Source organism: Oncorhynchus mykiss, chromosome 10 (assembly GCF_057628025.1).
Source record: "Oncorhynchus mykiss isolate SJ-2025 chromosome 10, ASM5762802v1, whole genome shotgun sequence".
In the NCBI taxonomy this organism is placed as follows: domain Eukaryota; kingdom Metazoa; phylum Chordata; class Actinopteri; order Salmoniformes; family Salmonidae; genus Oncorhynchus; species Oncorhynchus mykiss.
In genome coordinates, this window is record NC_143031.1 from 34,039,126 (window position 1) to 34,051,952 (window position 12,827).

At 43.0% G+C, this 12,827-nt stretch overlaps 1 protein-coding gene across 3 annotated transcripts in view; it reads left to right on the forward strand.

Annotated features, from left to right (window-relative positions):
• Window positions 1-12,827, forward strand: part of dscama (DS cell adhesion molecule a) — a 179,823-nt gene that overhangs the window by 102,774 nt on the left and 64,222 nt on the right. The window lies entirely within an intron of this gene.

The window sequence follows — 12,827 nt, forward strand, 5'->3', positions numbered from 1 at the left end:
TCTCCCATCTCCACAGAGGAACTCTGGAGCTCTGGCAAAGTGACCATATGGTTCTTGGTCACCTCCCTGACCAAGGTCTCTCTCCCCTGATTGCTCAGTTTGGCCAAGCGGCCAGCTCTAGGAAGAGTCTTGGTGGTTCCAAACGTCTTCCATTTAAGAATGATGTAGACCGCTTTGTTCTTGGGGACCTCCAATGCTGCCGAAATGTTTTGCTACCCTTCTCCAGATCTGTGCCTCAACACAATCCTGTCTCGGAGCTCTACAATTCCTTTGACCTCATGGCTTGGTTTTTGCTCTGACATGCACTGTTAACTGTCGGACCTTAAATACACAGGTGTTTGCCTTTCCAAAGCATGTCCAATCAATTGAATTTACCACAGGTAGACTCCAATCAAGTTGTAGAAGCATCTCAAGGATGATCAATGGGAACAGGATGCACCTGAGCTTAATTTTGAGTCTCATAGTAAAGGGTCTGAATACTTTTGTAAATAAGCTATTTCTGTTTTCGCTTTGTCATTATGGGGTATTGTGTGTAGATTGATGAGGGAAGAAATTATGTAATCCATTTTAGAATAAGGCTGTAACTTAACAAAATGTGGAAAAAGTGAAGGGGTCTGAATACTTTCCGAATGCACTGTATACAGGACTTACTGTACACAGCAGTCCTGGGTTGAAAATAATTATAGTATGTGGAATCTTGCGAATACTTAAAAGAGTCTTTCAGAAGTGGAGAGAACATGATAATTATGCAGTTCATGTCTTTTCAACAGCAGGTTCAAGTCTCTGCGCAGCAGGGAACACGCACGCACGCATGCACGCGTGCATACACACAGAGGGAGTGAAGACAGAGAGAGCGTGTAGAGGATATATTATAGATGCAGATAGCTTCAGGAGGGCCAGCGTACTGCTGTTAATGTTAGGTAGTGTGACTGACTGGCCAAGGTTACAGTGACAGTAATAACCCCTGTCTCAGGGCGTGAACCAACCTCCACTCCCCAACACGGCAGAGACAGCCTGGCAGAGACAGAGAGCACCAGCTACAGTTAACAGGCTGGCTCTAGAGGGAAAGGGCTTCTGCCCTCCTTGGAGGAGAATCAGAATGATGATGAAGCCAATTTCTATTTTTGTTGTTGAAAGATAGCAGGGCTGTAGTTTTTATTTATGCGAGTGTGCTGATCAGCTGCCGTGGTTCAGTTCAAAAGTGATATGAAAAGTCTTTATGCTCCTAAAAGACAGCTTGCATTGTGACATTATACCATTAACTCAGCGAAGGGATGAGAAAAATGTTTGTGAAAGAAGCATTTAAATGCCCAACTATGTCTCTCCTCCCATTTAGACAGAGACAGAGAGCGAGTCTGTGAGGTCAGATTCTTCAGGCGCCTGATGGGATCTGTCAAACAGATATGGCTGAATTGTTTTTGATAATTGCTCTGCCTGGCCATGATCTGTATTAGCATATGAAAGTTGTCTTCTCTTTTTTTCTTCTCTTTCTTGCACAGGGAGTACATTGGTGCATGCTAATTTGTAAGTAATTTCAGATGACAGAGTGGTTGTATTCCAGAGGTTCTCTCTCTCTCGCTCTCTCTCTCTCTCTCTCGCTCTCTCTCTCGCTCTCTCTCTCGCTCTCTCTCTCGCTCTCTCTCTCTCTCTCTCTCCTTGTGTCTGTATTAGTGTACAATCAGCAGAAGCCTCAGAGCTGAGCTGCAGGTCCTATGCGGCGGTGTTGTTGACAGGCATGGAGAAAGCTACCTTTTAGGCAGATGGCATTTGTCACCCATCAAGTATAGGTCAGCCTGCAGAAAGAGCTCAACAATGTCATCACATGATTTGTTATTGTTATTCATTTTTGTGTGCAATATTGTTGAATTTCTATCCATGGATGTGATTTCGTAAAGTTTCAGCAAAATCCTCAACTGTAGAGAATACAGAGTCTATGTGAAAGCTCTGCAGCTTGTATGAGGAACAATTTAATATATTGTGGAAACTCACAGAAGGGGGACTTGTGTCCCTGACTATGGCCATGCCAAGCACCTGGCTAGAGGAAGGAGAGGGGAAGGGGATGGAAGGGGCTTGGTGCCACCTGGGGTTGGTGATGCCATTTGCCATACTCTGACACACACAGATACTTTCACTGACACACACACACACACACACACACACACACACACACACACACACACACACACACACACACACACACACACACACACACACACACACAGCTTTGCGTTATCACAGAGCTTTGCGTTATCACAGAGGACTCTCTCTCTTTCTCAGACCTTATTTGTGTTAGTATGCAGCAGGCGGACTGGGGGAGCAGGGGAGGGCACAGTAGAGTGCTGTGGATTGTTATAATTGACCAAGCATCTGTGTAGCCCTGTGTTGCAGAGACACGTTCACACACACACACACACACACACACACACACACACACACACACACACACACACACACACACACTAACAGGGAAAACAAATTCTCAGACACACAATGCTCCTTGATCGTGATCCTGGTGTTAGAGAGTGTAGTTGGGAGAGAGAGTGGAAAAAGAGAGAGCGAGAGAGAGCGGGGTGAGGTGAGGGAGGGTCTTCTCCTTTAAAAGCGTGGTCCCAGCTAGGATCCATCGCTCAGCAGAGCAGAGACACGGTGTGAGAAAGGGAGGGACACAGACAGAGAGGACTGGGGTATGAGGTCAGATGTATGGACAAATGTTTTGTCTCTGGTTACTGTAGTAGGGGACAGTAGAACATTCCAAATGCTAAATTATTGTTGTTTAAAAAATGTATTGATTAATTGGGCTTGAGAAAATAAATATGATCATGGATGGTTGTAGAGAGAAACCCCTAAGTTTGCACCAGGAATCTGATTTCAGCCTTGCACTGAGAGGAGGAGAGGGATTCAATATACAACAATCTAGAGGCTCTGTGTGTGTGTAATTGTGTGTGTGTCACAGACCCCCAGTGCTGGTGCTGTTTTAACAGGCTTTTGAAGCGCATGCACACACCCCTCGCATGAATCAGAAATCTGATTACAGCCCTGCACTGAGAGGAGGAGAGGGATTCAACAATATAGCTGCTCTCTGTGTGTGTTTGTGTGTGTGTGTGTGTGTGTTTGTCACTAACCCAGCACTCGTGCTGTTTTAACATGCATTTGAAGCGTGCATGCACACACACACACACACACACACACACACACACCTTGCTTCACCCTCACATTACCCACGGATGAAGGGCAGTCTGTTTTAATGAAAGCGCCTCTCATTCATAAACCCATAGAACCAAATCTTGTCACCTTTCGACATCTAGCAGCTTGTCAGGCAAGGTTCAGGAGAAGGTGAGAAGAAGGAGGAGAAAAAAAGACAGGAGAGACTGACTGCTTCCCCCTCTGATAACACACACACAGATGTATGCACACTCTCCTTTCCCCCTTATTTTACCAGTGGTTGCTTGTCACACACAACTGCAGCTAGACCACAAGCTGAAAAGCCCTTCAGGATATCAAATCCATGCTCTAACTAGGTCAACGCTCGCTCCTCACAATACACTGCTGCTTCTGCATCCCCCTAGTCTCCCTCTCTCTCCTTCTCTAGCTATCTTTCTCTCTCTCTCTCCTTCTCTAGCTATCTTTCTCTCCTCTAGCTATCTTTCTCTCTCTCTCCTTCTCTAGCCATCTTTCTCTCTTTCTCTCTCTCTCTCCTTCTAGCTATCTTTCTGTCTCTCCTTCTCTAGCTATCTTTCTCTCTTTCTCTCCTTCTCTAGCTATCTTTCTCTCTTTCTCTCCTTCTCTAGCTATCTTTATCTCTTTCTCTCTTTCTCTCCTTCTCTAGCTGTCTTTCTCTCTTTCTCTCCTTCTCTAGCTGTCTTTCTCTCTTTCTCTCCTTCTCTAGCTGTCTTTCTCTCATTCTCTCTATTTCAGTTTTTCTCCGTGTGTATGTTTTTTTCTCCTTCTTTATTTCAACTCTTTCAACTTTCTATTAAATGTAAACCACCACAAGGTTGAATCAATATTCTTTAATTAAACATCAATTACATGAACAGAGGTTAATTTGACTGCTTTCTTTTGATTCTTGTAGCATTCTATACAAAGGCCCATTCCACTGGGCACGAACTGGTAGAATAAATGTTGTTTCAACATAATGTGTCAACATATTGTGAAGTGGAATCTAAAAACACTAGATTTGAAAAGAGTAATAAACTGTTGTTTTGAGAGTGAAATTTCAACCATCATCATCATGGTAATCATCATGGTTACCAAATTTCAACAAATTTCAACCTTGAATTTGTACCTGGTATTTTGTTACGTTGTGAACCACACACAATTCAATATTACTTTTGTAATGCAGTAAATAGTCTAAAGTTAAGGTTATTGCAGGTCTGTGGAGATCTTCACAATTGCTGTAATAATCTGTGCAGAATCTCGAACGGCATTGATCACTTGAACCATGTACAGTTGTAGTCAGAAGTTTACATACACCTTAGCTAAACACATTTAAACTCAGTTTTTCTCAATTCCTGACATGTAATCCTAGTAAAAATTCCCTGTCTTAGGTCAGTTAGATCACCACTTTATTTTAAGAATGTGAAATGTCAGAATAATAGTAGAGAGAATGAAATAAATCAGCTTTTATTTCTTTCATCACATTCCCAGTGGGTCAGAAGTTTACATACACTCAATTAGTATTTGGTAGCACTGCCTTTAAATTGTTTAGCTTGGGTCAAACATTTTGGGTTGCCTTCCACAAGCTTCCCACAATAAGTTGGGTGAATTTTGGCCCATTCCTCCTGACAGAGCTGGTGTAACGGAATCAGGTTTGTAGGCCTCCTTGCTCGCACACGCTTTTTCAGTTCTGCCCACAACTTTTCTATAGGATTGAGGTCAGGGCTTTGTGATGGCCACTCCAATACCTTGACTTTGTTTTCCTTAAGCCATTTTGCCACAACTTCGGAAGTATGCTTGGGGTCATTGTCCATTTGGAAGACCCATTTGCGACCAAGCTGTATCTTCCTGACTGATGTCTTGAGATTTTGCTTCAATATATCCACATAATTTTCCTCCCTCATGATGCCATCTAGTTTGTGAAGTGCACCAGTCCCTCTTGCAGCAAAGCACCCCCACAACGTTATGCTGCCACCCACGTGTTTCACGGTTGGGATGGTGTTCTTCGGCTTGCAAGCCTCCCCTTTCCCTCCAAACATAATGATGGTCATTATGGCCAAACAGTTCTATTTTTGGACATTTCTCCAAAAAGTATGACATTTTTCCCCATGTGCAGCTGCAAACCATAGTCTGGCTTTTTTATGGCAGTTTTGGAGCAGTGGCTTCTTCCTTGCTGAGCGGCATTTCAGGTTATGTTGATATAGGACTCGTTTTACTGTGGATATAGATACTTTTGTACCTGTTTCCTCCAGCATCTTCACAAGGTCCTTTGCTGTTGTTCTGGGATTGATTTGCCCTTTTTGCACCAAAGTACGTTCATCTCTAGGAGACAGAACGCGTCTCCTTCCTGAGCGGTATGACGGCTGCGTGGTCCCATGGTGTTTATACTTGCGTATTATTGTTTGTACAGATGAACGTGGTATCTTCAGGTGTTTGGAAATGGCTCCCAAGGATGAACCAGACTTGTGGAGGTCTACAATTTTTTTTATGAGGTCTTGGCTGATTTCTTTTGATTTTCCCATGATGTCAAGCAAAGAGGCACTGAGTTTGAAGGTTGGCCTTGAAATACATCCACAGTTACACTTCCAATTGACTCAAATTATGTCATTTAGCCTATCAGAAACTTCTAAAGCCATGACATCATTTTCTGGAATTTTCCAAGCTGTTTAAAGGCACAGTCAACTTAGTGTATGTAAACCTCTGACCGACTGGAATTGTGATACAGTGAATTATAAGTGAAATAATCTGTCTGTAAACAATTGTTGGAAAAATTACTTGTGTCATGCACAAAGTAGATGCCCTAACCGACTTGCCAAACCTATAGTTTGTTAACAAGAATTTGGTGGAGTGGTTGAAAATGGAGTTTTAATGACTCCAAGCTAAGTATATGTAAATTCCGATTTCAACTGTACTTTTAATGTAATCTCAACTGCAATCCACGCCATAAAAAGGAATTCCCCTCGACCACGGCCACAAATTGGGGAAAACAAACATAATTTTCAATTGACCCGCATTGTAAAAGAGACAACTTCATAGTCAATTTTTAGTCATACAGAAATAACAAAACATGCTGAAAAGCTGCTGTGTTGTTCTATGTACATGTTAACAGGTCAAGAATCCCGACCTACGCTTCACAATGCTTCCGGGTAGGTAAATGAGGTCTGCGAGAAGAGCCCTGTGGCTTCAGGCTATTTGGTGTGGGAGATTTGTGACAAAAATGACTATTTGTAGCCAAAGATTTTTATAGCTAACCCAAGATAGACCAGAGTCTGTCATTTCCAATGGGAGCAAATGAATCATAGTGGGCAGAACAAGCAAGAAAGTGGGCAGAGCCAAGCACGAGCTAGTGAGATCCTATTGGCATGTTCTAGGATGTATTTGCATACTTCCATTAGGGAATGCCTACTCTGTGAAGTGTGAATGTGCAATAACTCAATTCGACCTTACACTCCTTCTAAACAACAAGATTTTTGGGAAACTTTAGCAAAGGGTAAAGTCTACAACATGCAGTACATTATGTTTGTTACAGATTCTAGTTTTGGAAACAGAAAGCTGTATAGAGATCAAATATTTAATCATTTACAAAATTAGCATCATGTCGATTTGGAAATTCAGTGACGCAGATGGAACTATCCAAACAGATTTAAATCTCCCTGAAATGTTTATATTTGGTTGCTTTGACAACCAAACACAATTCAATATCACTTTTCAAATACAATAAAAAGCATATAAACTTGTCGACAAGTTCACAAATGATATGATAGATTCATGTCTCCAACTCAACCATCATTTTAAGTTAAAGAATGTGATTAAGCCAGTGGCTCAGATGTAACTATCCAAGCAGTACATACATCTTCTTTAAATGCTGATATTTGGTTGAGTTGTCTTACTTATTGTATTACTTGTTGTATTACTTATATAATAGTAGTACTATCTTACAACATTCAACCTTAAAATGAGTAACTTTTAATGTAATCTCAATGGCAACCCACTTGATTTGGTTCCGCTATTAGATGAAGCAAAGTGATAACACATTCATTTGGTGTATACATTTTAAAAAATTGACATTGTATTCCTGAACTTTGCTGTGCTTTTAAATAGTTGAAAGCGCAGTTATAGATATTTGGGTGACAACTAAAACAATAATCAGAAATTGTTTTTCCATTGGAATTTTATTGTGCTTTTAGATGGTTGAAAGAATTTTGGCTGATTTTTGAGTGGGTGAATATAGACTGTAATAAGGAATGTGCATTTTTGCCCGTTCAAGACGATTCAATGCATATTTATAGTAGATACATGGTTTCCAATACGATACAGGAACGAAACGTTTTAGCTTTAAACGATTCGGTGCGATTCGGTTTGATTAGAGGAATGAATCGATGCGGTTTGATATGTATGTGTGTGTGTGTGTGTGAACATTAAGAACACCTGCTTTTTTCAGGACATGGACTGACCAGGTGAAAGCTATGATCCCTTATTGGTGTCACCTGTTAAATCTACTTGAATCCATGTAGATAAGGGGAGGAGACAGGTTGAAGTAGGATTTTTAAGCCCTTCAGACATGGATTGTGTATGTGTGCCATTCAGAGGGTGAATGTGTAAGACAAAACACTTAAGTGCCTTAGAATGGTATGGTAGTAGGTGCCAGGTTTGAGTGGGTCAAGAACTGCAGTGTTGCTGGGTTTTTCACGCTCAACCATTTCCCGTGTGTATCAAGAATGGTCCACCACCCAATGGACATCCAGCCAATTTGACATCACTGTGGGAAGCATTGGAGTCAACATGGGCCAGCATCCCGTAGAATGCTTTCGACACATTGTAGAGTCCGTCCATGTCTTGACAAATTGAGACTGTTCTGAGGGCAGCTAAATATTAGGAAGATATTATTTTCTTTTGAAATCATCATCACCCACTAATTAATTTCACATTTGTGCAGATTAAAAGTGTTAGCTTCTCTTTTTCTCCCTCTTGGAAAATGCAGTGCGGGTAGCAAAAGAGATTGCTGTTCTCGTTATGAAATGATCAACTTTACTCTGTATATCTAAAAATATAAATTCTGATTGTTTCAAACCAAATTTCCCAAACTTTTGCTGATGGTGAACCTGAACAATCCAAATAAAATGTAATGCAAGCGCCGATCAGCATGTAGCCTACTTATAGCCAGATGAGAGTTGTTTCCAGCAGTAGTTTAGGCTACTGTAAAACACATTTTTTATTTGATAAAAATAAATTATAGTGGTTGTCACTCAACTAATAAAGCCTAATAATATGCAAGCCATGTAATACATATTTGAATGTTGAAGGTGACACAAACATGTGCCACATCAGGAATAGGTCTACCTCTCAATGGTCATCTTGCAAAGCTGCACACAGTGTGCAGTTAGGCTGCTGATATTGCCTGGGGTTGTTCAGCATGCAAAATTACTTGTAGATTAACGACTGTCAACATCATGTGCAGCTTAGTTTGACACTGAAGGAGAGGATGCATTTGTCACAAAAGATTAAAGGTATTTTTGGAAGCTAGAAAGAAAGTAATATGAGCAAAAATATTTTTGTGAACCAGTGATTGGTAATGTTTGAATCGATTTTCTGATCGATGCAAATCAAATCAAATTTTATTTGTCACATACACATGGTTAGCAGATGTTAATGCGAGTGTAGTGAAATGCTTGTGCTTCTAGTTCCGACAATGCAGTAATAACCAACAAGTAATCTAACTAACAATTCCAAAACTACTGTCTTATACACAGTGTAAGGGGATAAAGAATATGTACATAAGGATATATGAATGAGTGATGGTACAGAGCAGCATAGGCAAGATACAGTAGATGGTATCGAGTACAGTATATACATATGAGATGAGTATGTAAGTGGCATAGTTAAAGTGGCTAGTGATACATGTATTACATAAGGATGCAGTCGATGATATAGAGTACAGTATATACGTATGCATATGAGATTAATAATGTAGGGTAAGTAACATTATATAAGGTAGCATTGTTTAAAGTGGCTAGTGATATATTTACATTTCCCATCAATTCCCATTATTAAAGTGGCTGGAGTTGAGTCAGTGTCAATGTCAGTGTGTTGGCAGCAGCCACTCAATGTTAGTGGTGGCTGTTTAACAGTCTGATGGCCTTGAGATAGAAGCTGTTTTTCAGTCTCTCGGTCCCAGCTTTGATGCACCTGTACTGACCTCGCCTTCTGGATGATAGCGGGGTGAACAGGCAGTGGCTCAGGTGGTTGATGTTCTTGATGATCTTTATGGCCTTCCTGTAACATCGGGTGGTGTAGGTGTCCTGGAGGGCAGGTAGTTTGCCCCCGGTGATGCGTTGTGCAGACCTCACTACCCTCTGGAGAGCCTTACGGTTGAGGGCGGAGCAGTTGCCGTACCAGGCGGTGATACAGCCCGTCAGGATGCTCTCGATTGTGCATCTGTAGAAGTTTGTGAGTGCTTTTGGTGACAAGCCGAATTTCTTCAGCCTCCTGAGGTTGAAGAGGCGCTGCTGCGCCTTCTTCACAATGCTGTCTGTGTGAGTGGACCAATTCAGTTTGTCTGTGATGTGTATGCCGAGGAACTTAAAACTTGCTACCCTCTCCACTACTGTTCCATCGATGTGGATAGGGGGGTGTCCCCTCTGCTGTTTCCTGAAGTCCACAATCATCTCCTTAGTTTTGTTGACGTTGAGTGTGAGGTTATTTTCCTGACACCACACTCCGAGGGCCCTCACCTCCTCCCTGTAGGCCGTCTTGTCATTGTTGGTAATCAAGCCTACCACTGTTGTGTCGTCCGCAAACTTGATGATTGAGTTGGAGGCGTGCGTGGCCACGCAGTCGTGGGTGAACAGGGAGTACAGGAGAGGGCTCAGAACGCACCCTTGTGGGGCCCCAGTGTTGAGGATTAGCGGGGAGGAGATGTTGCCTACCCTCACCACCTGGGGGCGGCCCGTCAGGAAGTCCAGTACCCAGGGCGGGGTTGAGACTCAGGGTCTCGAGCTTGATGACGAGCTTGGAGGGTACTATGGTGTTGAATGCTGAGCTGTAGTCAATGAACAGCATTCTCACATAGGTATTCCTCTTGTCCAGATGGGTTAGGGCAGTGTGCAGTGTGGTTGAGATTGCATCGTCTGTGGACCTATTTGGGCGGTAAGCAAATTGGAGTGGGTCTAGGGTGTCAGGTAGGGTGGAGGTGATATGGTCCTTGACTAGTCTCTCAAAGCACTTCATGATGACGGAAGTGAGTGCTACGGGGCAGTAGTCGTTTAGCTCAGTTACCTTAGCTTTCTTGGGAACAGGAACAATGGTGGCCCTCTTGAAGCATGTGGGAACAGCAGACTGGTATAGGGATTGATTGAATATGTCCGCAAACACCCCGGCCAGCTGGTCTGCGCATGCTCTGAGGGCGCGGCTGGGGATGCCGTCTGGGCCTGCAGCCTTGCGAGGGTTAACACGTTTAAATGTCTTACTCACCTCGGCTGCAGTGAAGGAGAGACCGCATGTTTTCGTTGCAGGCCGTGTCAGTGGCACTGTATTATCCTCAAAGCGGGCAAAAAAGTTATTTAGTCTGCCTGGGAGCAAGACATCCTGGTCCGTGACTGGGCTGGATTTCTTCCTGTAGTCCGAGATTGACTGTAGACCCTGCCACATGCCTCTTGTGTCTGAGCCGTTGAATTGAGATTCTACATGCTACATTTGGATTGGTTTGGAGTTTGTTAGACTGCCACAACATGCACTCGTATCTTAAACATTTGAACCGGGGTCCTATGCTTATCGTGAATCAATTCCTAGTTGTAATCTCATTGGTCACCGTCTCAACAATGTTACTCACGCCTCTATGAAGAGGGAACGCAACCCCCTGCTACAACTAAACTCTCTGTGAAGCGAAAGAGGTATGGACTGTAGGTGCGAGTAAGAATGACAACAGGCAGAATGTGGTACCGTTTTACAAGGACTTTATTCCTGTACACGGTAATATGGGGAAAAGGGGCTGGACGGAACCAAAGCAAAGAAAGTAAATCTCAAAGCCCCCCCCTCTCCTATCTTACCTGCCTACCCACTACTTACCTAATTTAGCACCACCTGGTGCCCTAACCAAAATACAGGGAGTGGTCCGCCCAGGTCTTACCTAGTGTGCCTAGACAATGAATATACTACGGGTATATGTATGCCCGCGGGCCTCTTGCCTAAGCACTCCCAAGGTGCCTTCCCCTTCTCCCCTGGGAACAAATGAAACATGGGAATAACAATTTCACAAACAAACTAAAAAACAAAGGACATCAAATAAGCTCTACCTGAGCAACAAACTCACAGAACATACCAACTTCCCAGCAATGAACTCCCATCAAAATCAACCTCTAGCAAAAAACTCTCTATCACAAACAATCGCTCTGCATTGACCTCAGCAAAATCTCTATCACAAACAATCGCTTTGCAATGACCTCCCAGCAAATCTCTCTCAGTAATCCATACCTCCAAAATCTCTCTCTCCTGAACAGAACACTGGCTTTTATATAGCTTCAGAATGAATGTAACTGGAGACAGCTGTGTCTTGACGAGGGGGCGGGGTCAGCTCTCCAATTAGCCCTGGAGTCGACCAATCAGCTGCTTGAGGGATTTCAGGAAGCCATTTCCTGAAATAAACACATGCACAAACACAAACTACAACACATAAACTGGGGAACGTAACAACAAGATATTACCCAATTATCCACATTGAAATGACGTGGCCCAGTGGAAAACCAATACAGCATGTCGCAATACAAATGTTTCCCTTTCTGTGTCAAAATTACAATTTGGGCAAAATATGTTGAAAATAGTGTAGATTGAAGCAGTGCTGTAATGGGTTTTGTGTTTTTGAGACAATATTCTATAAGAGGTGTCGGTCACTGAACTGATTCTCATAGCTTCAATACTGACTGGCATAGGCTAGATGGGAAGGAAATGGGAGGTACTCTACACATCCCCAACACCAACCGAAACATTATCCTCTATCATCTGTGACTGAGGAATATCCTCCCAGCCTGCTTTGACAGCTCCGGCAGGCATAAGGCATTAGCCCTCCTTCACGTTGACGACCCCCCCCGCCCTCATTCCCAGTTTTCCCACGAATTAGCATGATGTTAGCACAACCGACCAGAGCTGCGCCGTGCCACGATGCCATATCAAAGCTCTGTGCGATCTCTATCCCTGGGTCCCTCTGCTTTAGTCTGAGAAAGAGAGAGAGAGAGTGCTACATGATAAAGAGCTGTGTTAGACTGACACAACACAACACACAGCCCTGTCATATTTCCTCTCAGATGTGTTCATCTAAATGGGCTGGAACTGGTGTTCAGTGTTTGTAGTCTCATGGCCAGGCAAATATTTGCAAAGCCACTTTGATATTCTATATCAACTGTTAGTAGGGCTTTGAGTGTTTTTATAATGTCTACACAGGGTGGTGTTGTCAGACTTCAGCCACCCTAGTCAATGACTGTTCTCTCTGCTACCGCACGGCAAGCGGTACCGAAGCGCCAAGTCTAGGTCCAAGATGCTTCTAAACAGCTTCTACCCCCAAGCCATAGCACTACTAAACATCTATTCAAATGGCTACCCAGACTACTTGCATTGCCCCCCTCTTTTACGCTGCTGCTACTCTCTGTTATTATCTATGCCTAAGTCACTTTAACAACTCT